The sequence below is a fragment of the Antennarius striatus genome, chromosome 2, assembly GCF_040054535.1.
Source record: "Antennarius striatus isolate MH-2024 chromosome 2, ASM4005453v1, whole genome shotgun sequence".
Lineage (NCBI taxonomy): Eukaryota > Metazoa > Chordata > Actinopteri > Lophiiformes > Antennariidae > Antennarius > Antennarius striatus.
In genome coordinates this window covers 8,265,984-8,290,678 of record NC_090777.1, presented here as the reverse complement: position 1 = coordinate 8,290,678, position 24,695 = coordinate 8,265,984, and the positions used below count along the sequence as shown (strand labels likewise).

General features: G+C 40.0%; 1 protein-coding gene across 3 annotated transcripts in view; it reads left to right on the top strand.

The window, feature by feature from the left end:
* Positions 1-5,389: 5,389 nt before the first annotated feature.
* klhdc8b (kelch domain containing 8B) overlaps positions 5,390-24,695 on the top strand; it is a 165,841-nt gene continuing 146,535 nt past the window's right edge. For 2 of the 3 annotated variants that reach the window (XM_068338920.1, XM_068338937.1), the window contains exon 1: positions 5,390-5,730. The gene's annotated coding sequence lies outside the window, so the exon portion shown is untranslated. Of the gene's footprint in view, positions 5,731-21,189; positions 21,284-24,695 lie in introns of all 3 variants that reach the window. The other variant, XM_068338928.1, reaches the window with a different exon arrangement.

Below are 24,695 nucleotides of genomic sequence, written 5' to 3'. Positions count from 1 at the left end.
TGTATATATTAGGGCTGTCACTTTAACGCGTTAATTAGATTAATTAATTATGCTGCAAATTAACGCACTATAAAAATTAACGCAATTCATCGTGAGTGGCAAGTCAATGTGCAAGCATTTTAAATTTTGCCCACTGAGGGACCCTTAGGCTGAAGTGACACGTCAGTTCGTACCTGTGCCACTAGTCAAAAGCAGAGTGACTGACAACAGAGATGGACGCGACACAGGAGAGTGAGGCAAGCCCACTTGGACCTTTGGGCGGAAAGTTTATTTATAGAAAGAACAAAGACGGGACTATCAACAAAAACAAAGTGATTCTGCACTGCCAATCTGTAGACGTAGACGCCACTGTCAGTCTGCCCCAGGGCAGCTGTGGCTACACACATAGCTTACCATCACCAAGTATAAATGAGGAGTGAATGAATAATGTATCCGATGTAAAGTGTCTTTGAGTGTCCAGCAAAGCACTATATAAATCTAACCCATTACTGTTACTATTATTGTTATTATTATTATTATTATCATTATTATTATTATTATTATTATTATTTGTACCTTTTGTAAAAGAGAATTTTCATATCACCAAAGCAGCTCCAGCCTTAGCACAAATTGTCCTCTTTCAATTAAGTTTATCAACTTATTATGTGATAAAATCGCTATCGAATAGCCCACAGTAAGAGCTGATGCTTTTTCATACAACAAATGAGCGGCAGCCAGGTGCTGATAGCAGTCTGGCAAACCTAGTTCTACCGGCGTTAGTGCAACAGAATAATAGGCAATTGGATGAGCATGTGTACCTACAGTATACCTGTTTTCTGGCCTAACATCCCTACTGCATGTCCCTGACGACATGACACAAACAACTGGAACGGTTTCTCATAGTCTGGAAGAGTCAAAGCCGGCGCCCGCTGTAGCAAAGTTTTAATAGTTTCAAAAGCAGTGTGTCCTTCTGATGTCCAAAGTAATCTGCTTCGCAAATTTCCTGCTTCATTTTCCTTAATCATGTTTCTCAGAGGCTGGACAATAGCAGAATATCCATCAACCCATTCTGAACTGTACCCCGTCATTCCCAGAAATGTCATCATTTCTTTAACAGTGGTTGGAGTGGTTCTGATTCACAGTGTTGTAAAATGTGTATATGTGTATAATAATGAATGGAAGATAAGCAGTTATGTTGTGATGTGAAAAATGGTGCAAAATGATACTTAGATCAGAGTGTAAAATGATAAACACAGACCAACAGTGAAAAGATCATTTTATTGAATGCAGCTGAATTAAAATTAAAATATTTCTATATGTGTAGAATTATGTATGTATGTGTCTATATGATGTTTATATATAAGTATTATAGTGTATTTTGGTGTATATTTCTGTGTTGTGTGACTCTGTATCTACCACCCCCCCCCCTTTTTTTAATCAAATCTCTAAATGAACTGCACGATAGTAACTACAAAAAAATTAAAAAATGTATATTCAGATATCCCGAGCCAACCACAGACAAAGAACAAATCATCAATTTACACGTATCTAGGATGTTTCTGTATTAGCTTTGCACACACGCTGCCATCACAGCTCCTCCAGACACCGAAACAACCAATCGTTCACAATTAGCAATGATAAGCTAAGTAATGCTAAGCTTATTATGCTATCCAAAGCTACTACATTAAAGTATATTCACTTAAATGTGCTATTTTATGCTAAGCTAACATGCTAACACGCCAATGTATGCTAGTCTATGCTAATATATGCTAGTTTATGCTAATTTCTGTCTGGCTCAGTCAGAATTGTTTCAGTGAGCATCTATGAAGTGACACACTTATCAAACAACCCAATTTTCTGACAAAAATGACTTTTAACTCCACATTAATGTTCTACACAAGATGGTGTTTGTAAACTGGATAACCTCCAATATGAACCCAAAAAGGTATTCTTAAGCCGGATAGCCTCCAACCCCAAACATCTAAGCTTTACCCACTATTAGAGAAATTATTTCCACGCTTACTCTGAATATTCAGTAAAAAAAATTGAAAAATAAATTGTGCAACAAATGAAAATATTAGAGATAACAGTTAATGTCAATTATTGGGGGCTATTGTGTCTAACGCAATAAAACTCAAACAAAGAGAGAAAGGCAGCCATTGGCTTTCTCTAACAATAAATAAATAAATAACAGCGCTGTTCATTCACACCACAGTTGTCATGCAAGAATCTTAAGTTCATTTGCCAACAACTCAAAAATCTATTTTCCTATTTTACACTGGACACCAGTACACCAAAATATTACTCATAAAATATGACGGTTTATCACTCAGCACTAACACACACAAACACACACACACACACACACACACACACACACACACACACACACACACACAGATCGAATCATCCACAATTATCTCACTTCTGACCGTCCTTGTCAACTGCACACACACACTTCCAGACACACACACACACACACACACACACACACACACACACACACACACACACACACACACACACACACACACACACACACACACACACACACACACACACACACACACACACACACACACACACACACAGATAAGAGATAAACAGAAGAAGTAGAATGTGAGGCCAAGGGGAGGGGGTATGAGAGAGAAAGAGAGAGAGAGAGAGAGAGAGAGAGAGAGAGAGAGAGAGAGAGAGAGAGAGAGAGAGAGAGACGAATAGAGAATAGAGCAGACAAAGAACAAATAGACAGGTATTTATAGTCAAATCACCCATTTATCAATCTCCACAAGCACTTAAGCAATTTGTATGGCACTAGAAAGAGTCTAACAGGAACATAAAAATTATCCCACCCCAGTTGGACAAATATGTACAGAGATCTCAGGTGGACCGGCCGTACTTCACACTCCACATGGGAATCCAGCTCAAGGCTCTACGCAATGACCGGAGATGAATCGATCATTGACGCACTCCATGTGTTTATCACCCCGTCACCTATGGAAACCGGCCTGAACGGCGTCAAAACTCTTCAACAATCATCAGCTTGACAAGACGTTATGACCTCATAGGCGCAGTTCCACACGATTCCACCAACCCTGAAGTTAGAAAACCGTATGGCAACCGATCTGAACTTCCGTCCTCCACAGCAAACAAGTCTCTAATTTTATTGTGGCTTTCAAAGCTTTGTTTGTTCTTTAACGATTCAAACAAAGGCCACCCGTGGGCTTTTACCGCTGTGCCCCACCAGGACGAAAAACGTCGGACATTAACAGTCAAACAAATAATTTATGTGTGCAAATAGACTGTCAGCCAAATACCAAAGACCCATAATTTACCGATTCAATATTGGATCTGACATCTTCACAAAATGTTCTCGCCGAATAGACTGTCTTTTAATACCTCAACCTTTTTATTTTTGTTTTCTTAAGTTTATTGATAGTCACCCATTTAATAAGAGAAAACAGTAGACAAATATTTTCAGGCCAAGCAAACAGATATTAAGCAGACAAACAACATATATTCAGACAAATACTCAACCCATGATGACCCACACAGGTAGTTTTGGGAAGACTAAACAAATTTTATTTTAAAATTATGTTTAGGAAACAGATCTTACCAGAAACCATAGCATCTCTTCCAGGCAGACAGTAATGCAATTTTTAAGCCAAAAAGCTTACCTCATATGTGTGCACAGTGCAGTCTGTCTGCTTAGAGGAGAGGCAAATGAGCGGCGGATGGAGTCTTGAAACCCTCGCTGTTCGTGACGCCACTTTGTGGTGGGGTTTCATTTTTCTTAAGGACAGGAGACAGTGTAAAATACAAGATATTTATTTGTCAATTCAAATCATGTATTGGTTGAGTAGCAGTACAATAATATCATTCACAGGTTGAGTATGAGTCCAATAATATCATCGATGATATTGACAGACAGACAGGTTCAACAAACAGACAAGTTCAACAAATCTAAGCATGATGAGAGCTCTGGAGACGATGAAAAAGTCCTCCGGTGTGTTGTTGCAGAATATTGTGGGTACAGGGGGCACGACCTCCGTGCGCGACCCGTCACTCTTCCTCCCCTGGACTAATTGCATGACTACAGGCCCCTAGTGTGCCGAGTTTCAGGGGCCTTGTTCACAATACTGTGTGATGTAATAAGACTAACACATACAGTATATATATATGCATGTACTGAGAGTGAGAAGAGAATTTCCCCTCTGGGGATCAATAAAGTGTGAATTATTATTATTATTTCTCTGTCATTCCTGCTGTTTGGACTTTCTGCTCAAAAAACATGAAAATGTTGGAACAGTTATGACAACAAAATTATGTTAACTGAGAAGTTCATGTATATGTCTTCTCCTAACATAGCCGATGCCTTAGGCCATATTGTTCATGTGATTCCTTCTGGCAGATGCCCCGTGATTGGTTGGGTTCCATGAATGGTTGGGCGCTTGATTTACAGACAGACAGGTTCAACAAACAGACAAGTTCAACAAATCTAAGCATGATGAGAGCTCTGGGGACGATGAAAAAGTCCTCCGGTGTGTTGTTGCAGAATATTCTGGGTACAGGGGGCACGACCTCCGTGCGCGACCCGTCACTCTTCCTCCCCTGGACTAATTGCATGACTACAGGCCCCTAGTGTGCTGTGTTTCAGGGGCCTTGTTCACAATACTGTGTGATGTAATAAGACTAACACATACAGTATATATATATATATATATATATATATATATATATATATATATGCATGTACTGAGAGTGAGAAGAGAATTTCCCCTCTGGGGATCAATAAAGTGTGAATTATTATTATTATTTCTCTGTCATTCCTGCTGTTTGGACTTTCTGCTCAAAAAACATGAAAATGTTGGAACAGTTATGACACTAAAATTATGTTAACTGAGAAGTTCATGTATATGTCTTCTCCTAACATAGCAGATGCCTTAGGCCATATTGTTCATGTGATTCCTTCTGGCAGATGCCCCATGATTGGTTGGGTTCCATGAATGGTTGGGCGCTTGATTTACAGGTAGCGGGTGGAGTTGGTGAGAGTGTGACAGCGTGAGACTTATTCAAATATGTAGGTGAGGAGATAGGTGGGAATAAACACATCGTCAGTTCATTTCCCCTGCAGTTTTGAACCTAGAACTGCTTTAGTACTGCTTTACTTGTACAGTGGTACTAAAATTCTATTTGAATAGTTTCACTTGAACATTTATTTTTATAAAACACGCCACAAATACAATGTAGAGATATTCCAAGTGAAATTTAACGTTTAAACAAAATGTGTTGCGTGTGGTTTCAAGCAAAGATTGATATTTTCCTAATTCCACAGGGGGGCAGCAAGAACATCTCCTTGGAGCATCCGCCTTATACGGCAGCAGCTTTCCCTTCAGGTGAATGTGGAGATCCTCGTGCTGGTGCTGAACAGTGGAAAACCAGTGGGACACGGAAGCACTGGTTTCTGACAACCACCATATTAAAAGGTTGCTCGTTGACGGCTAGTTGTGGTGGACGGACAGCTGATTTCGTGGTGTTTCGGTATTGCGTAAACGCGCGATGGTGGGGAGGGGAGGAGACGGGAGGGGATGGAGAAGACAGTAGGGGGAGACATGGTGATACACTGGACGGAAGGAGGACCATGGTAACTGTTGTCGCTGGATTCTGGTGATTCTGGCTACCTTCTGCTGCGGACGGAGCGTACGCACATTTACGCGGAGCTGGGCCGTCAACCTCCAGCCGGACACAAAGGTAAGGACCGCTGCCACCAAACTTCCTCCCACTTACGCGGCCGACGAGAAGCGCTCCTGTTGACTAGTGAAGCCGCGGACACTTCGATGAAGAGTTACGCTTCGTCTCCGCATAAATAGGTGCCACTGAGCGCTCCTGAGCTGCCAGTGGGCATCGAATCGGGTTGAACTCCATAGAAGTCTAATGATGCATCACCATGGGTGACGTGGTGGAGGGGACGTCATCGCAGACATTTTCCACCATAATCTGATCGTAGCCGAATGTTTAAACTGCGTGGTCGACCCTGGGTTGGGCGACAGATGATAGGAACGAGCATTACAGGGGCTACAGTACAGGGATGTGACTCTGTTACGTTAGAGTATGATTTTTTTTTTAATACGTTGTGTGATCTTTTTGTGTAGATTCAATGACTGAGGCAGGCGATTGTCCGTCACATACATCCAAGTGTTGATGAGGTGCGTCTGGTCTAGACCAGCCATCTGCTGCAGCTGTCAGTCGTTGATTGACAGCCTGTCGTTACAGGAACTCCAACTTTTTGCTCCTCTGTACATGAGTTGAGTGCGTGTTTTAAGGCAGAATTTAACAAAGACGTCCCTGCTGTCGCATACAATTTCCGTCCTCTCTTCATTCTGACTGTTGTAGGAACAGCATCTTCTTTAAAAAATGATATAAAATGATGTGCGTTGCTACATATTCTCCTGTCCACTCCTTGCACTCCCTCTCTTTAATGGTCCTACATCTCCTGCTTGACCCACAGTGATCTCCTAACTAGGTGTGAGGTCATTTGCATAATAAGGATTGTAGCTGACATGCGGTGTCTGGGCTTGTCTGGCTGGATCAAGAAGACTGGCATAATGCTGTGGCAGCTCTCACTGTGCGGGCCAAATGCCAGCCTCAATCGGTAGTGACCAGGAAGGCTAGTGGGATCTGACAGACTAGCATCTGCCCCAGTGAGTGAGAACACTAACAAATGCACCGAGTATAAGGTATTCATTTATGAAACAGTGGCTGATATTACACTGACTGCATGTGTGAGTGATACAAGTGTTGTGATTTATATTATCATAAAATCATCGCTCCTGTTTGCACAAAAATCTGAGCCACCTATTTTTCAACCCTGCGTTGACTTTATGAACTGAGGGGCCATCAGGAGGACACACAGTCCTGAAGCTACGGTCCATTTCCATGAAACAGAAAAAGATTTGATGAAGCCGATTCCAAACTAGTACAGCTTTTCCTCTATTTTTCAATAGCTTTGCTTTCTTACACCTTAATTACCAGGAATATTAAATCGTACACCTTAATCATATAACTGATTAAGTTATATGATTGTATGTAACAGCTACATTAGAGTCCTTTAGACTCTAATGTAGCTGTTACATCAGTAGGAGCACACTGAGTAACAACAGTGTGCTCCCATTGGGCCACATTCCCTGTCATTAAACATATGATTCACATTTAAAAAGGCAAAAATCCAGTCAGTCTATTTTCCTGCATGCGAGGAATCTGCCTGGTAAACCTGCAGCGTCTAACCTTCACAGTTGATCATATTTTTGGCCTGAATCTGTCATGTTTGCTGGAACAACTATGTATATGGTGTTGTGGAGGTATTTCTATACGTAGATGAAGTTGTGGCTGCAGCAGTAGCGCTTGTTCATTGTGTTAAAATGTGAGGATACCAGTTTCTAGAACCGTTCATCATCAAGTTTAGAGTTTATTCTGTGCTTTAATGTATGAGGTGCTGGACTCAGCAAGCTTCTAAGTGGCTGTTTAGCACAGACAGTCTGTCTGTGATTGAGGTGGTTTGTGTGGGACTCACAGGCCGCTTCCTCACATTCTGCAGCAATGCACATTAACCCAGGCAGATGAGCCTGGAACTGATCCAATATTCCCATCAGCAGATTAAGTGGGATGCAGCGCTCTTCCACGGGATAGTTTTGGCATGCATCCTGCCAACACAGAGGACATCAGGCCTGGTTTTGTGAAGAAGGGAAGTAGAATTGGAGTCAAGAATAAAACTAGAGCAGAGAAAATTTTTTAAGAACTATTGAATCAGTGATATTCCTTAAAAATGGAATATCTAATGCTTTGGGGGAAAAGATTAAGGACGACAGCAGCTTTTATTCTCATGACTACACACTGATGTGTAGCTACGTCCAGCAGTAAACTAGCTTATTTTTTTAAAATTTTTTTGTGCTGGAAATTAAGATAAGATAATCCTTTATTGTCCCACAGTGGGGGAAATTTGTGCTAGCGGGGGTAGGGGGGGTCATACATACAAATACACATATGTAACATGAAATATACATATTCACATATGGTATACATATATCGTATTATCAACAATTTACAGTTTATATTTACACTACTGGGCTTGCACTAGGTGGTAGTATGACTAAGCCACTGTGGCTCAGTGTAAAAGAATTGAGTAAGCCACAAAAAGCCACATTCTGTGTCCAAGACAGCGGCTTGCTATAATAGCAAAACTTACAAGTAAAGATTGAATAATACCAAGAATCAAATTTATTAAAATCAAAGTCTCTAAGTCAAAGTTTAAATGTCTTGTAGTCCAAGTAAAACTTACAAGTAAACATCGAGTAATATTTTGAATGACTGTCTTCACATAGTGAAAGCAAGCTTTCAATTGTTGGGGTGTACAAAACCACACTCGTCGTAGGGGTGTGTGGGGGGATACCCCCCCGCAGGAAGGACCGGGGGGGTCCCCCACGGGAAATTTTTTAGAAAATTGGGTCGTTTTCCTGCATTCTGAGGGCAAAATCTTCTTTTCAGTTTATCTACAAAAATACATTAAAGTCAACAGTTCAAGCTGAACTATCTTTATTTCTATCCTACTTTATACAGGTATAAATGTGAGATTCAACAATTGAAAACTTGCATTCACTATGTGAAGATAGTCATACAAAATATTTCTCAATGTTTACTTGTAAGTTTTACTTAGACTAGAATACATTTTAACTTTGACTTAGACCACACCATTGGTATGCCATAGTTTAGTTTTTTAATTCGATGATTTTTCATTTCAATTTAAAAAAGGCATAAAAAATTGCAAGCGAGGTGAATACACATTTACATGTGTAACCCTCTTATTGAGTAGGCTGGACAAATATCTAAATATATCTACTGGGCTCTAAATATCTGTATACATCTACCCAATATGTGGGTTCTACTAGGTTCAAGGAGACTGGCGGTGGTGAATGGAAATTTGATACGTCCACCCTAATAACACACGGACAAAATTTAAGTAATATTTAAATGTATTTAGCAACCCAATATGAACATTTTAAATTTTTCACACACATGAACAAATAAAACAAAATATATTTTTCCACACCATTATAACTGTCCTTTTCGGTTGCGGTTTTCAATGTTCATCCAATGTCTATAGTTCAAAGTTACTCAATTTAATATCAGATCTGACTTAGGAAAAGTAACAACAAAAAAAGGAAAAAGAAAAAATCTGATCTCAGTTAACAAAAAAAATCTTAAAGGACTTGTAATCCTTTTCCTACCACCCTCCTGGGAACCAGGTGGAGGCTTCAGGAGTATCTGTATCCACTGTATCCACTTTACGCCTTCCACGGGGCATGCGGTCCACGCATGTCAAGGCCTCAAGTCTTGGTGCAGATTTCACCCATAAAAAAACCCAGCCTGTACACAATTGTACAGAGCAGTTACTTTTAGTGATTAATTAACAACAACAAAAACACATTTCCATCACATTTTGAAAAGAAAACCACATCCCAACTGGTTTTATAATTAATTAGCATTTTCTGGTTTATGTTACTCACCAGGATTATCTTCAACAAAAAGAAAAAACATCTACTCTCCGTGGCTCAACACCAAACTTTTTCCAGCGTGTCGCTCTGTAGTAAACTTTCACAGCGTCCCGCTCAACACCAAACTTCTCTAGCCTGTCGCCCAACTTCCACAGCATCATCTCTCCATGCAGACGGCTGCAGCTCATAAAAGCTAATGAGCTCTGAGCAGGTGTGAGTGATTGGCACAGAGGTGCATTGAGGGCACATAGGAAACCCCGTATTTAACCAAAAAACCCGTTGTAACAGAATAAAATAATATTAACAGTAAAAGTAATACTGGGTTACACATGCATCGCTGGTTATTCCTGCCGGTCATAGAGATCAAAAGTCTAAGACTACAAAAAAGTATTGATAATATCTTTCATTTACCTTCTGATCAGTCTGTCACCACTCCTATCCCCTCTCAGCATTCACCATTTGTTGTTCAATTAGAATTTTAACGCAAAATCTACTATGAAATACTGTATTCTCACTTTCTTTCAATCGATTGTCCTCGCCTTGTCGTACACCAATAACGCGGGTTTAGCTTGTAAAAAAAGAATCCTGTTTTTTTTAGTGCTGTCAGCCGATTAAAAAAATTAATCTAATTAATGGTAAGCTACGTGTGTAACCACAGCTGCCCTGGGGCAGACAGACGGAGGTGTCTACAGCGCAGTTTGGCTGCGCAGAATCACTGCGTTTTTTTTTGATAGTCCCGTCTTTGTTCTTTCTATAAATAAACTTTCCGCCCAAAGGTCCGAGTGGGCTTGCCTCGCTCTCCTGTGTCGTGTCCATCTCTGTTGTCAGTCACTCTGCTTTTGACTAGTGGCACAGGTAGAAAGTGACATGCCGCTGCAGCCTAAGGGTCCCTCAATGGGCCAAATTTAAAATGCTTGCGCATTGACTTGCCACTCGCAATTAATTGCGTTAATTTTTATAGTGCGTTAATTTGCAGCGTAATTAATGTAGTTAACGCGTTAAGGTGACACCCCTAGTTTTTTTTTTTATTGGGCGAAAGTGTGTCATGACCTGAGTGCATATTTAAAGATCGGGAGTGTTCGGGTCACTTCGGCTATTTCCGTTGGTATGCGGAAATAGCAGCATGCTATTGTTTTCTAATGTTATCGCTTGGGGATTTCTGCGAGTCCAAAATGTTTGTAAGTTTTAGACTTTTTTTCCTAAAAATAAGAACGCCTCTGTGGCTACACAAGCACCTTGTAGCCATTTGGAATTTACTTTGCCTATGGCGAAGTGGCAAATGGCTAGCGCAAGCCCAGCACTACAAAACTATACACTACAACTGAGTGGTCTGCTGGGAGGATTGCTGGTGGTAGTGTCACGGCCGTGGGCAGGAAGCACCTGCAATAGCGTTCTTTCACGCATCTTGGGTGAAGAAACCTATCGCTGAAGGAGCTCTCCAGTGATCTTAGTGTGCCCTGCAGGGGGTGGGAGTGGTTCTTCATCATCGATGACAGCTTGGCTGTCATCCTCCTCTCCACCACCTCCACTGAGTCCAGGGAGCACCCTAGGACAGAGCCCGCCTTCTTAATCAGCCTGTCCAGTCTTTTCCTGTTGGCCACAGTGATAAGAAGGTGTGATGATCAATGTTTTTAATGGGTATGCTCCACAGGTAGGATGTGAGCTGGAGAAAAAGGATAAATTCTGGTTGGACTTTGATGAAGTGATGCAGAGCATACCTAGAAGTGAGAGAGTTGTCATTGGTGCAGACTTCAGTGGACATGTTGGTGCAGGAAACAGGTGATGAGGAGGTGATGGACAGGTTTTGTATCCAGGAGGGGAATGCAGAAGGACAGATGGTGGTTTACTTTGCAAAAAAGATGGAAATGGCTATTTTGAATACTTTCTTCCAGAAGAGGCAGGAACTTAGGGTGAGCTATAAGAGTGGAAGCGGGAGCACACAGGTAGACTACATCTTGTGTAGACGCTGTAATCTGAAGAGTTCAGTGACTGCAAAGTAGTGGTAGCAAGAGTGTAGCCAAACAGCATAGGATGGTGGTGTGTAGGATGACTCTGGTGGTGAGGAAGATGTAGAGGGCAAAGGCAGAGGACAAAATGGTCGAAGCTGAAAAAGGAAGATTGTTGCATGACTTTTAGAAAGGAGTTAAGACAGGCTCTGCGTTGTCAGGAGGGGCTTCCACTGTACTGATTTTGACATGCTTATATATGTGTGTACAGGCCCCTGAAACAGGCACACATAGTATGCCTACAAAGGGGGTCTGCAGGCATACTATGAGAGTGTGGTGAGAGTGTTTTTATCTAGCAAAATACCAAAGTAAAACCAAAGTACAAGGAGGGTGTTTTTACAGCCAAAACGGGAATTCTTTTATTGATACGCAGATCATCAGTACTGGTCAGTTGGGAACAGCCCCTGGATGCATGTCTCCTGACCTTTTTATAGTCACAGTCCTTCATTTGTGTGTACCTGAGCGTTGTACGTGTCCTATTTATGAGAAAACAGGAAACCAATTGTTCCCGGCAACTGTCCAAGCCTAGGTAACCACCCCATGTCAGGTTGACCCGCTTCCTGTCTTCCTGTTTTTTGGACAATCTGGTTATTCGCTGATTTGAAATGTGACCTACGCATGCATTATTTTGCTTCCACATAATCCCTCCTCTTTATGAGATTATCATAAACTACTCGTCGAAATAATGTATGGTGAGTCAGCACGTACGTCTAGATGTATGTGACTAGGATTGGTGGCGCTGTAAGTTTCGGGTTAAATATATGGTTGCATGAACTCGAAACATAGTGATAAGTGAAAAAACCCCCATACCATATACTGACATATGAACTTAACATGAATATACAAACATAACTGGTCATCTGTTACCATTCAACTGATGGGGGTGAAAAACCTGGCGGCTGTTTTTAACCAGGAAAAGTCCCCCATCGGCCCCCTTCCCGTTGGGCGACCTTACACAATAAATCTTAACAGACTGACCAAATACATCACACACTGAAATCATTTACTGAAACACAGAAGTCATTCTAATAATTCTGAATGGTATGAATTAGATTACCTTTTCTTTTATGGAACACAACATTGAATATAGAACATGCATATATGTTTTTTCCCTAAAATATTGTTGAGAAATAAAAGTGAATATAAAAGGATTAAACAGAATGATCTGATAAAATTGATGATTAAACAATGGTTACACAGAAGAGTAAGAATAATGTCATAGTGATATCCTGGTGATATATCCGTATGTAGTTGTAATGTATATCCATATCAGCCATTGTCCATAGTTCCTTATAACAGCTCTTCTTCATAGTTGGAGATTGTGAACACATCTGGCATGTTCTCCCTCCTCTACGTCAGAAGAATTCTGCGCACCAGTTCATCAGCCGTTAGCATACTTAGCATTTGCACTTCCTGTGTGTCCTTAATGAGGTGCAGTCCTCTTGTCCATTGTTCTCACACATCATTTCCTCAAGATAGACACGATGCAACATGTCAATAAAGAGAATAGTATCAGTATTATCAGTATAATTATCCCAAATTTAGCCAAAACGGCTCCCCATTTTCCAAAAATGTCCTCTAGCCCATCCCACTTAATGCTTCCACCCCTACCAGCATTTTCATTAATTTCAAACTTCAAAGCTTCAAGTTTTCTCATAGCAACAGAAAATGTTTCATCAGGTGGCGTGTTATTTGAGATAAATGTACAACAAGGTGTTCCAAACATTTTACACACTCAAAGCTCATCAAAAGGTATTATTGTGATTTTTTTAGTAGTAGTAGTTAGACTAATTGTACTATCTGGATATAGCGTTGTCACATTATCAATAATTTTTGGACTATGTGTTGTGGCCTTTCTAATAATCTTAACGGTGGTTAGGGAAGCTGTTGTGCTGACTGTAGTTAGCTGTGTGGCAGTTTCTGTTGTTTTCATGGGGTAAGTTGTCCTGGCAGCTGTAATTTTTTCTATCATAGGTGTTGCCGTTTTAATCTGCATATTGAAACCTGTAGGCCTTTTAGTTGGACGCGTAATCTGCATACTAGTAATTGTAGGTATTTTAGATGGAGTCTTAACACTCACCGTTTTTCTGGTACACTCGTAGATCCAGACGTCCTTCCCTACATAAACTCTAACCTCACTAATCTCATCCCAACAACTCCCGTCTACCCCAGTTTCAAAATGTATTCTCCAATCATACAATGGGAAGTTTCCATTTCCTGTAGTCTTTGTATCTTTAAGGAGGATTACATTACGAATCGAATGACTAGTCAGCTTCTGAGAGGGAAACCAATTGTTCCCGGCAACTGTTCAAGCCTAGCTAACCACCCCATGTCAGGTTGACCCGCTTCCTGTCTTCCTGTTTTTTGGACAATCTGGTTATTCACTGCCAAACTTGAAAATATGTTTCCTCTGATTTGAAATGTGACCTACGCATGTATTATTTCACTTCCACAAGAGATAGATTGGTGGGCAGCTCCAATCAGGTGCACCCCAGGTGAGCAACTTGTGGGGCCGTACCTGGCAGTAGCTTTAAATAAAAATAGTTGTGTTATTTAACTGCACTAATAAGTAATTAAGTAATTTAATCCTATATTGTCAAAAATATCGTATATTATTTAATTAAATGTTGCTTGAAAATATTAAGAGTAACCAAATTACACATATCTGGTTTGGATTTTGATGTGTGCACATGCACAAGAACATCCTGCCTTTTTCTGAATTTTGGGAGCTGGTTACTCATTTTGGAGTCTGGACACCTTGCAGGTGCATATTCCTCTTGGTACAGGCTGAAATCCAATTTGTTTGGGTAAGTCTTTAATAATTATTGGTAAGTGTACTTTAACTTTCACCATGGTGCTAGCCATGTGAAGATGTGCTAGCTTGTTTATGTTTATGTTTATTTGACATGGACATATCAAACACATTGCTCATTGCACAGTTGCACAACTTGTGGATGCGTCAGTTTACAGTGTGTTAGCACGAGTGCTAAATTTCACCACTTGTCCATTGGAGACTTTTCTAAAAAAAGAGAACACAAATAGCAAAACAGTACCGAAATATAGTTAAAAATAAACACCCAATCAAGTACAAAAGATAAAATACATTCTGGTAATATTTAGAGCAGCGTTTCAGTATATTACAAAACATTCAGTACAAAAGTAAACATAATTTAGTAACCAGTCAGAGGCTATACATGTGAGCACAGTTGATTTGATTTTGATCGTAGTTTGAGCCGTCTGTAGAACACACCACCATCTGTCTCTAGTTTTAGAACCGTGGGCAAAGAGTTCCACAGGTTTGCTCCCTTTACTGAGAAGGCAGACTGTCCGGAAGAGTTGTTACATCTGGGAACAATACAGTTGCCACTTGCTGAGGCTCGTGTGGTTGCTCTACCAGAGCTCGGGTGTGTATTAATCAGTCCAGAGAACAGAGGTGAAATATGACCATGCAAACACTTAAAAACCAATTTGATAGTAGAAAAGAATACATAATTTTCAAACGTAAGAAGGTTGTGTTTTTTAGGATACCACAAAGGTACCATCTCATCGGTTTTTGATTCATGATTTTTATAGCCTGTTTGTATAATGACATTATTGGTTTTAAGACAGTTTGAGAGGATTGTGACCATGTTGTAATACTGTATGATAGGTGTGAGAAAATCATGGCATGCATGTTAATGCTCCTGATAGTAATTTTCCATGTGGTAAAACACAAATCTACTTGGGGGCAGAGACAAATAATAAGTGGTCTCTCAGTGAACTACGACTCGCATGCTGTGGCTCATTCATTTTGTTTGTCTCTACATTTATTGCTGGTTAACACTGAGGCGGACTCATTTTACATGATCGATGATTTTAAAAACAAGTGTGTCTGGTTATCTGCTATTAATACACTGTTAAAAAAAACTTGTTTTTATAGGAAAACGCTGGCAGCTGTGGTTACCAGGGAATTCCTGTAAAAAAGTACAGCAGCACAGTAGAGAACTTTACTGACGAAATATATAAATTGATTTACAGTGAATGAAAGTATGTTGAATCACATTAAAAAACTGTAAAGTCTACCCAAAAAATGTGTTAATTTTGCATAACGGTGTTGTCTATAAATAAACCATTTCCTGTATTTTTTACATATAATAATTGCTTATTGTGCATCAAAAAATGATAAAATTAGCAGGGAAATATCAAACAAAAAACGTATTTAAACTGGTAGAACAACAGTTAAACTTTGCATTTTAAATGGAGCTTTTCTGTATATTATACATAAAATCTATAATTTGCTGTATTTTAATGTTTTAATAATCAAGTTTTTATGTAAAATTTACTTGCAAAAATATTTCTACTATGAGAAAAGACAAGAGAGGAAAATATCCATTTTGGAACATTTATTTAACAGCCATCATCAGTAGTTGTAAACTACTGGATGCATTTCTTTAGCATATACAAAATCTGGACATTTGTTTAAGTGCCAAGCGCACAACAACAAAACACTCCCTGTCTGGACTGTTCCACTGTGTATGGCATAAAACAATTTAAATGCATACAACATGCATAAAACATTAAAAAATACAGGCCTATCTTTATGGAGACAATCAGGCGATGCCAACAGGCCAAGTTACAGGTCAGGTCAGGAAGAATGCACATTTGTTAAGGAATTTTTACCCCCAATAAAACGGTTCTAATTGAATAAATGCAAGATAGAACATCTTCATGAAACAAGCAGGTGATGGATTGTCTACCAGAAAAAGTGACATTAAGACTTTAAAATTGTGCCTTAACCATGATACACTGGATTTAAAAGTGAAAACACTCCCTCTTTTCAAACAAGAGTCGACAGAAGGAGTTCAAATTTTGGCTCAACGCCACTCGTGATCGAAGAGTTCCTGTATCAGGGTGAGGACTCGTGGGTTCACACTGAGACGACGCTTGGAGCCTTTATTCTCGACTTTGGTTCCTTTTTCTGGGTTTAATGAGAAAAAACACCTGTAGAAAAAAAGAATATTAAAGCATATTAAGCATTTTCCTCTTGAGAGCTAAAATATGCTTGTGTGGCACAATAAGTCATGTGTAGTTAAGAATTGTGAGTAATGTGATTTTTTTTAATTGTTTTTTTAATGTGAATATAAACCCTCACTGTCTGTTGAGCGGCTCTGACCTGCGCTTTTAAGAGCACGCTGTCCGTTGTTTGTTTACATCCGAGCTCTTCCAACATCCGAGTGACATCCGACATCCGAGTAACTGGCTAATGGTGCGTTCAAGGCAACCCGTAACTTGTAATTTTCTCACCTGTAACTCGTGAAAGTGCACTGGAACGGCAGTCAAACTTGTAACTTCCCATTCGTGACTCAGAGTACATCGATCTTGTACGAGTTCACGAGTGGGAAGTTATGAGTTTGACTGCCGTTCCAGTGCACTTTCTCTTTTCTGGCACTTTCAGTTACAGGTGGGAAAAACACGAGTTACAAGTTGCCTGGAACACACCATAATCTGCGTTGTCGGAGCAAACACTCTTAAAAGCGCCAGTTTGAGCTGCTCAGCAGACGGTGAGGGTTTTTATTATACCTTCATGAACAGTCTAGCGACAGAACTAGCGATTTATGAAAAAAATTGGTGGAGTAAACGAGTTTAGTGGCAGATAATTAGCCATGAAGAGGCTGCTTCGCAGTGCCCCTATATGGATGTACACAGTACTCGACCTAAATTTTTTCAAAAGCACTCCGGATGACAAAAAAAGTGTTCTGGGTGAGTACATGATCATAAAGCAAGCCAGAAATAAGGTCTACATTGTAAAAACGAAACTTCTTTAAATGTGTAGCAAAAGATTGAGCCTGTGAGACATTCTGTGAATCACTACCCTTGCTTTGCGTGTACATTTATGCGAGCTTCGCGGCGCCATGAAGGTCAATGTGAAAAGTTGGGGTGGGACGTACTCAGTAATATTGACAGATAAAAACAAATAATCACAGACAAAAACTTTCCAGACTGGATTTTGATTGGATTACTGACCTTTGAAGAAAGTCCGGAGTTGAAGCCAGCTCAGATGGATAATGGATGTTGAAACAGTAGTAGCTTCCGAACATGAGGCACAATGCAGAGGATGAAGGAGGAGATGTTGGTGTTGGTAAGGTTCCGATCCAGACTCAGCATGTACTTCGTTGAGGAATAGCAGGACTGTCCTATTAAATTATTGAACAAGGTTATATTAATAAGTGCTGCACTCACTTGACAATTTCTATGAACATTGCAATAAAAAAAGGATATGAAACATACTTACCACAGACATTACCAGCATGTGTCAGAGGCACTTGCTCCAGTTGGACCTCTTCTGCCAGACAGGTGTCTTCGACATGGAAGAACATGGACTCCTCCTTTTCATCGAAGTAGCTGAGCAGAAGCAGGAGCATCTCAATCACATCATCTGAGCAGCCACTCTGCGGTCCCCGCATCCTCTGAAGCCTTGCATAAATCTCACTGAACTTCTTGCTCTTGTTGACACAAACTGTGGACATGTAGTCAAGAAGCCTTTCACCCTTTAAATCCAAATTTTGGGTGAAAGTCTCTTTGAGGTCAATCCCAGTAAGTTCCTTGAAGTGGACTGACATGCCAAGTTCGTCAAACCAAAATGGCCACTCCTCTCTAAGGCATTTGATACTTTTTCCCTGGTTGACATGTTGACGCTGGGTGTAAAACGTGGAATTCATTAGACATTTTACCTCCTCTGGATTGGCATCAGAGTGTTGGAACGTCACCTTGAGTTTTTCCATCATTTGCTGCTGGCTCTCTGGAGTTTCTTCAAGGGGTACAAATTTCACATTCCATTTAATGCATCCGTAAGTGTCCTGCATTGCTGCCCTCTCTTCCAATGAGATCTGTCTGTGTTGTCTGACTCAATCTGATGTTTTCTTTTTCTTATTTTGGGTGTTGAAGTGCGCCTCACATTTTCAATTCTGTTTTGCAACTGTTTGACAAGGGAATGGTAGCCTGTTCCAACAATATCACCTTCTATTACATCTTAGAGATTTCGGATATTTTGCCACCATTTTTTTCTCCAAACATCAGTTGAATGCTTTTTACATACATGAGTGCATTTTTCCATCATCTCAAACGCAACAATCCGGACCATTTGCCTTTTCAGTTTTGGGCCTAGCCTTTTGCCCCTCTTCAAAGAATGCATCACTTCCTCAGGAAATTTACTCCATGGAATTTCAAAGTTGTCTTCCCACTGTGTGTCAAGTCTTGGGCTGCTGGAGGAGGTTGACGAAGAAGTTTGGGGTGAAACAGAGAGCGATGACAGCGATTGGGTAGGTGGTGAGGCTTCCACAGATGATAGTGAACTGTTCAGGAGTTTGGTCTTTAAATGACAAAAAATATATATGCTTCACACAGTACAATATGACACAATGTCCATGTCTGCTTTTTTTCTCTATATAGTCCGGTTTCCTTGTGTAATTTCGTTCAAAATTTCCAGAGAAATTGGAAACTATACAGTTTTGGAAAATTCAGAGTGTGACAAATCAGAAAATACATGTGTCAATTTTTTCTGAAACTTTGAGTATTCGTTTTTCATTATCTCAACTTTTAGATTATGTGGGATCTTGATTCTAGTGAGTAAATGAAATCTAATGGTGCTAATAGTCGCCAGTCATCCTCACTATCATCATTACCCATAATGCATCAGCAGCCAATGTATCTGGACAGTCTTCATCATGTTAGCATTCAGCACTGCACTGGCAAAGCTCCGTACAGGATAGCTCCATTGATTTGCATGAGCACCTACTAGGTCTCTTGCTGTCACTACTGTTGCTGGCTTCTTTGTCAACTTTTGGACAAGTACCATGCCATCCACTAGTACAATATAGCGAATAGGATTTATATCTTGATCAGCTGTAGCTAGTGCTTGATCATGATCGCTCTGTCTTTCTTTGATAGCTTTTCTAAAAGGTGGATCAACTTTGACTTGTCAAAATAGTGGAAAAACGAATATTAAACTTTAACTTTTTTCCCGCAAAATGAAGAATGATAACCCAAATATCCACCACTGATAATTTGTAAACATTTTCTATTAGCACCATTAGATTTCCTGTCCCTAAAAAAACTTACTCACTAGAATCAAGATCCCACGTAATCTAAAAGTTGAGATAATGAAAGACAAATATAAAACAAATAAAACAAAGGTTGCCATTTTTCAAAATCCTTCAGAAAAAATGGATATGTATTTTCTGATTTGTCACACTCTGAAGTTTACAAAAATGTATTGTTTCCAATTTCTCCGGGGATTTTAAATGAACATTCATTCTGGGACACATGGAACTGGACTAATAGTTGTGTGTTGTGGTGTTTTTACTTCGATTTCTGTTTCCAAACGGAAAGAAGCTTTCTGGCTTGTACAGGTCTTAATGCCGTCAGCAAATCAGCCTCTGTTACAAAGCGTAGATCATCATACATCTCGACTCCAATGGACTGCAAGTGCTCTTCCAGGATGTCTTTGTTTACTGCTTCAAGTTGTGGTAGAACTCACATGATGGCAACATCTAGGAAGGTTCGCTCTGAGTCACTCATATTTGCGCTAAAGAAATGCGACCTTCAAACAGAACAGAAAAAATATACAGTACATACACTTAACAGAGCAGGGACATGCATCACTTAATACTTATATTAATGTTCAACTATTTACGGTGAGAAGAAAGCGAGCTTGGACTTTATTTTTCCACAATACTGTGTTTTAGTGGAATGACTTGGTATCCATCAAGAATGTATGATACCAAAGGATAGAAATCTTGCAGGTCATTAATTTTGATACACTGTAACCCAAGACAGTCCTTTGTCACAGAATACAGATGGTATTCTGAGAGGAAGACGCCTTTGTGGATATCCATCAGAGCATACACAGATGTGTCATTTTGAATCAAGATAAGTAGAAGTTCACCAAACTCCATGTACTGATCATTTCTGTACACAAGAAACTGACCTTTTTTATATGCAGTGCCCTTGTACTGAATGTCTGTGGTAACTGTGGTATTGCTTTCTGAAAAGGCAAACTCCCTGACTGCATGTCTAACAGTGTCACTGTAGAGGTTGGGATGAAACGCACAGCTGTCCTTCACTTGCAGTAGTTTACTGCATTCTTGCCCAGCTAAAAGATATGCTTGATACATCTGATGACGCTCTGACAAAGGTGTCTGGCACATCTTTGAAAGTAACTGTGCTTACTCTCGAACCTTAGCGTCCATAACCTAATCAATGGACCAAATTTCAAGAACAGTGCCAATTAATGGCGCAAATAGTGGTGCTGGGGTTTTAGTTGGATTTCAGGAAACAACGTCTTTCTCAACTCCAAATATTCTTGGATCAAATTGTCAAGATATGCTATCTGGGACAAGGAAATGTTCTGAGCACAAATAAGGTCCACAATATCTTTTAGCTGGAGAGCTAATTGCCATACTTCATCCTCATGGTTTTACAAATTGTCACCAATCAAAACTGATTAGCAATCTCAAAAGGTTCCAGTTTTGAATAGCTTGCCCTGATAACTTGGCTCCGTCACGGTTGACAGTACATGGCTTTGTGAGTTCTTCATATCCTTTGTACTTAAACTGTTTGATGTGCCTGTTCAAGAGTGAGTATGTGAACCATTTTTCCTTTTTTATCATGTTCTTCAGGTACAGTGCTAGATCATAAGTCAAGACTCCTTCAAAGAGGTCATGACCTAAACAAGATGGGAGACCAGGCTGGGAAACGTGAAAAGACTCAAGGGTATTAAAGATAGAGTTTACCTTTATTCCTCTGACGCCTTGGAGGTTTTCATCCTGGAGATCAGCAACAGCGATGTCATAACAATCTGGGGTGCGTGGAGGACCACAGGCATTCGGATCCTCCTCAAACTCACGTTTTGTGATTTCACAGTACCTGCAAAAATATTGAGAGGAGCTTAAGTTCTCCGTAAACCCACCTATGCCATGAGAACCCAAGTTATCCCCAGCAATGCAGTAAAGACCCCCTTTTACTGTTTCTCCATCTACAATTATTCCATCTGTCTCCAAGCATTTCAGATCTGCCAGCAACTCTGAGAAAACCTTGGCTATTCCAAAACGCTTAAGGTCATTCTCAACACATAACAAGACTAAAAACATATCAGTATTTGAACGCAAATGAATGGGTGAATTTGCTACTGAAGGATACACTACAAGCACTTTGTGCTTCTTTTTAGAAGAACCCAGGGGATTCACAATCTCAAATGAATCTTGGTACAGAATCAGTTTTAGGCTTTCAGGGTTTTCATTAAAGAACTGGTTTAACTTGAAACTTTGTCCACCATATACATCCGAAAAAACCTCTGTATCCAGATCTCTAAACTGTTGTGACTGTGTATTCCTCTCTAAATGTGACTGTAAAAAGCTATTCAGAGTTTCTGCCACTGGTATTTATTAAGCATATCTTTGTGTCCTGTTTTCATCCATTCCCAGTGCCACTTTTTGGGGTTCCGTGTATTTAAACATTTCTGTAAATGTCTTATTTCTGGAGTATGTTGTTCTTAACTGTCCCTGATGATAGGCAGAGAACAAATCTGACTCTTTAATGCAGTCACAGATTTTGGCAACTGCTTCATCTGATAGGCTCATATCATTTTTTAATAGAGAACTTACTTTAGTGATTGTGTAGACTTGACCTAACTCGTACACATTTTGCATTTCTTCAGCAATAGTCTACAGTAGAAGCAGGAATAAGCAGCTGTCATTGCAGTTTAAGGTAAAAGAGACACATGTTTCTAAGATAAGACTGTCTCATTCTCTGGCATATCACTGGCTGCACTAGCTGTTGGCATGGCTTCATGTGAGTTTTCTGGATCCTCTGTACTGGCAATGGCATCTGGGGACTGAGGTCAAGTTGCCTTGTACATGTTATCAATACTGTCAGGGGAACATAAATGCTTCCTACACATGTGAGAAGTAAATGATGACTTTTTTGTAAATGCGTGCTTACAACCGCTTACTGGACACGACACAGACCTGCCCTCTCCAAAATGATCACTTAAGTGAGAAACAAGCTCTTTCACCGTTTGAAAATGGCGGGCACATTAATAAAACTGCCCATTTTAAATCCGCAACAACAGCTGTACCAGCTTGCGGTGCAGGTGCATTGTGCACACAATAAAAATGGCCCTTGAAAGCTGAGTAAGTGGTAAATGTTTGATTACAGTTGGCGCCAACACATTTGAAAAGACAACAGGGCATTCCTATGCACTCTACAATGTAGTACATAGCCTCTTAATGTACCCAATTTCTTCTTACAAAAGACACAGGTGATCATTATTGGGATTTCAAGCGTTTTCCTGTACTTTTCAGCTCATCACACATTGATCTAGCTAGCTAGCTAGCTAGCAGCTACTGGTATTAAATATTATCTGGTCCTAGCTTACACCATGTAATGTTAGCTACTTTCACCACACATTTTTGTTTGGTCTTGGAAACAAGTAGGCTAAATGTGAAGTTTACCTTGCAGCAGGCCTTCCACAAAACTTGTAGATTTGTCCAAAAAAATCATTTAAGACACAAAGTGGTCCGAAGATTTCTGCTCTGCTCCCGTCTTTCGCTCCTTCTCCCCTGCAGACACCGCTCTGTTCTGGACTAGCTCATTAATAACGTCAGGCGCAGCCGTGAACTAGGTGTTCTCCCACTCCTCCAGTCATTATCCAATCAGAGACAAGCTTCAGCTGCGCGCTCTGAAATTCAAAATTAGGCGGACTCAGTGTACAATGAGAGAGAAGTCTGTGGTTAGAAGATGCACTGTTAGGTTGTTAAGCCTGTGGTAATGGCACAGAGCTCAAATTATTAATATTTTTAATCAATATAAACCAGTAGGCTAAGTATTACATTACATTTTGAAGACTAAAAGAAACATAAGGCATACAAGGATTAGGACTGAATTTTGATTTGATTTGAATTACTTTATTAATCCCAGAGGGGGAAATTCAGGCATCTTAACAGCTCATAAAAATAAATAAATAAATAAACAAAGCAAACACCAAAAACACGACAATTAATAACAATTCAAATAGATAAATTATAGGCCTATAGTCTGATGACTACAGGAACAAATGATTTTCTAAATCTCCATTCTGCAGCGAGTGTCCTGCAACCTCTCAGGTTGATTTTTTTTTTTGAAAACATTTTTAATACCTCAATTTCATTGGTTCATCAATCATGTTTAAAGTACAGCATAAACCTGTAAAGTGACTTACATATTGGTTTTTTTTGTATTTTTCAAAACAAATTAAAAAATTGTAGTTTTTACAATATTTGCATGTCAAATTAACCAAATTGTTTTGTTATGAGTATTACAATACTTCACAGTTTTTGTTACCAATATTTGTAGTTTTCACAAATAAATTTGATTATAATCACATGTTGTTGTTGTAAATTTAACAAAAACATTCTGTTTAATAGTTTACAAAAGTTCATTGGGATTTAAACAAAATATATATGTTTTTGGGTTTATAATACTTTTCTGTAGGGATTTTACATAGTTTTTATGTAAATTTCACGTTCAATTTTTACAGTGTACTGGCATGCAGGAGTTTTATGGTTCTTACACACATCTAGTGATGTTGTTTCTTGGACACATCATCAGTGACAGTACCTGGGCTCACCGGGGGTTTCAGGTCTTTCAACTTCCGACCCCCTCACCCAGGCGACCCGACCGGGGTGATCAGTTCCCGGCCTGTTTCCAAGAAACACTGAACCACTGCTTATCCCTCTGGATCCACAGCCATCGCGAGGCTCTCTCTGCAGCCTCAGAAGCAGCAGTGATGGCTCTCCTCTTACGTGCCCCTGTGATGCCCAGGAGACTGTAGGCCTTGCAGAAGGACTTCCCTGCAAAGCCTCTTCCCCCCACCTCGATCGGTAGGCATCAAGCATGCCACCCCCAATTGCGGCACTCCTCCACCAGCTCTGCATATTTCTTACTCTTTTTCTCTCTCGCTTCTTCCATTCTCTCCTCCCAGGGCACTGTTAGCTCCAACATAATGACCTGCTTGGATGTCTCTGAGACTAAGACAATGTCTGGCCTGAGTCTGGTCTCCATGATGATTTCAGGGAATTTCAGCTGTTTTCCCAGGTCCACCCTTAGCTCCTAGTCCTTCGCTGTTCCTTGTAGTCCAGATTGGGCT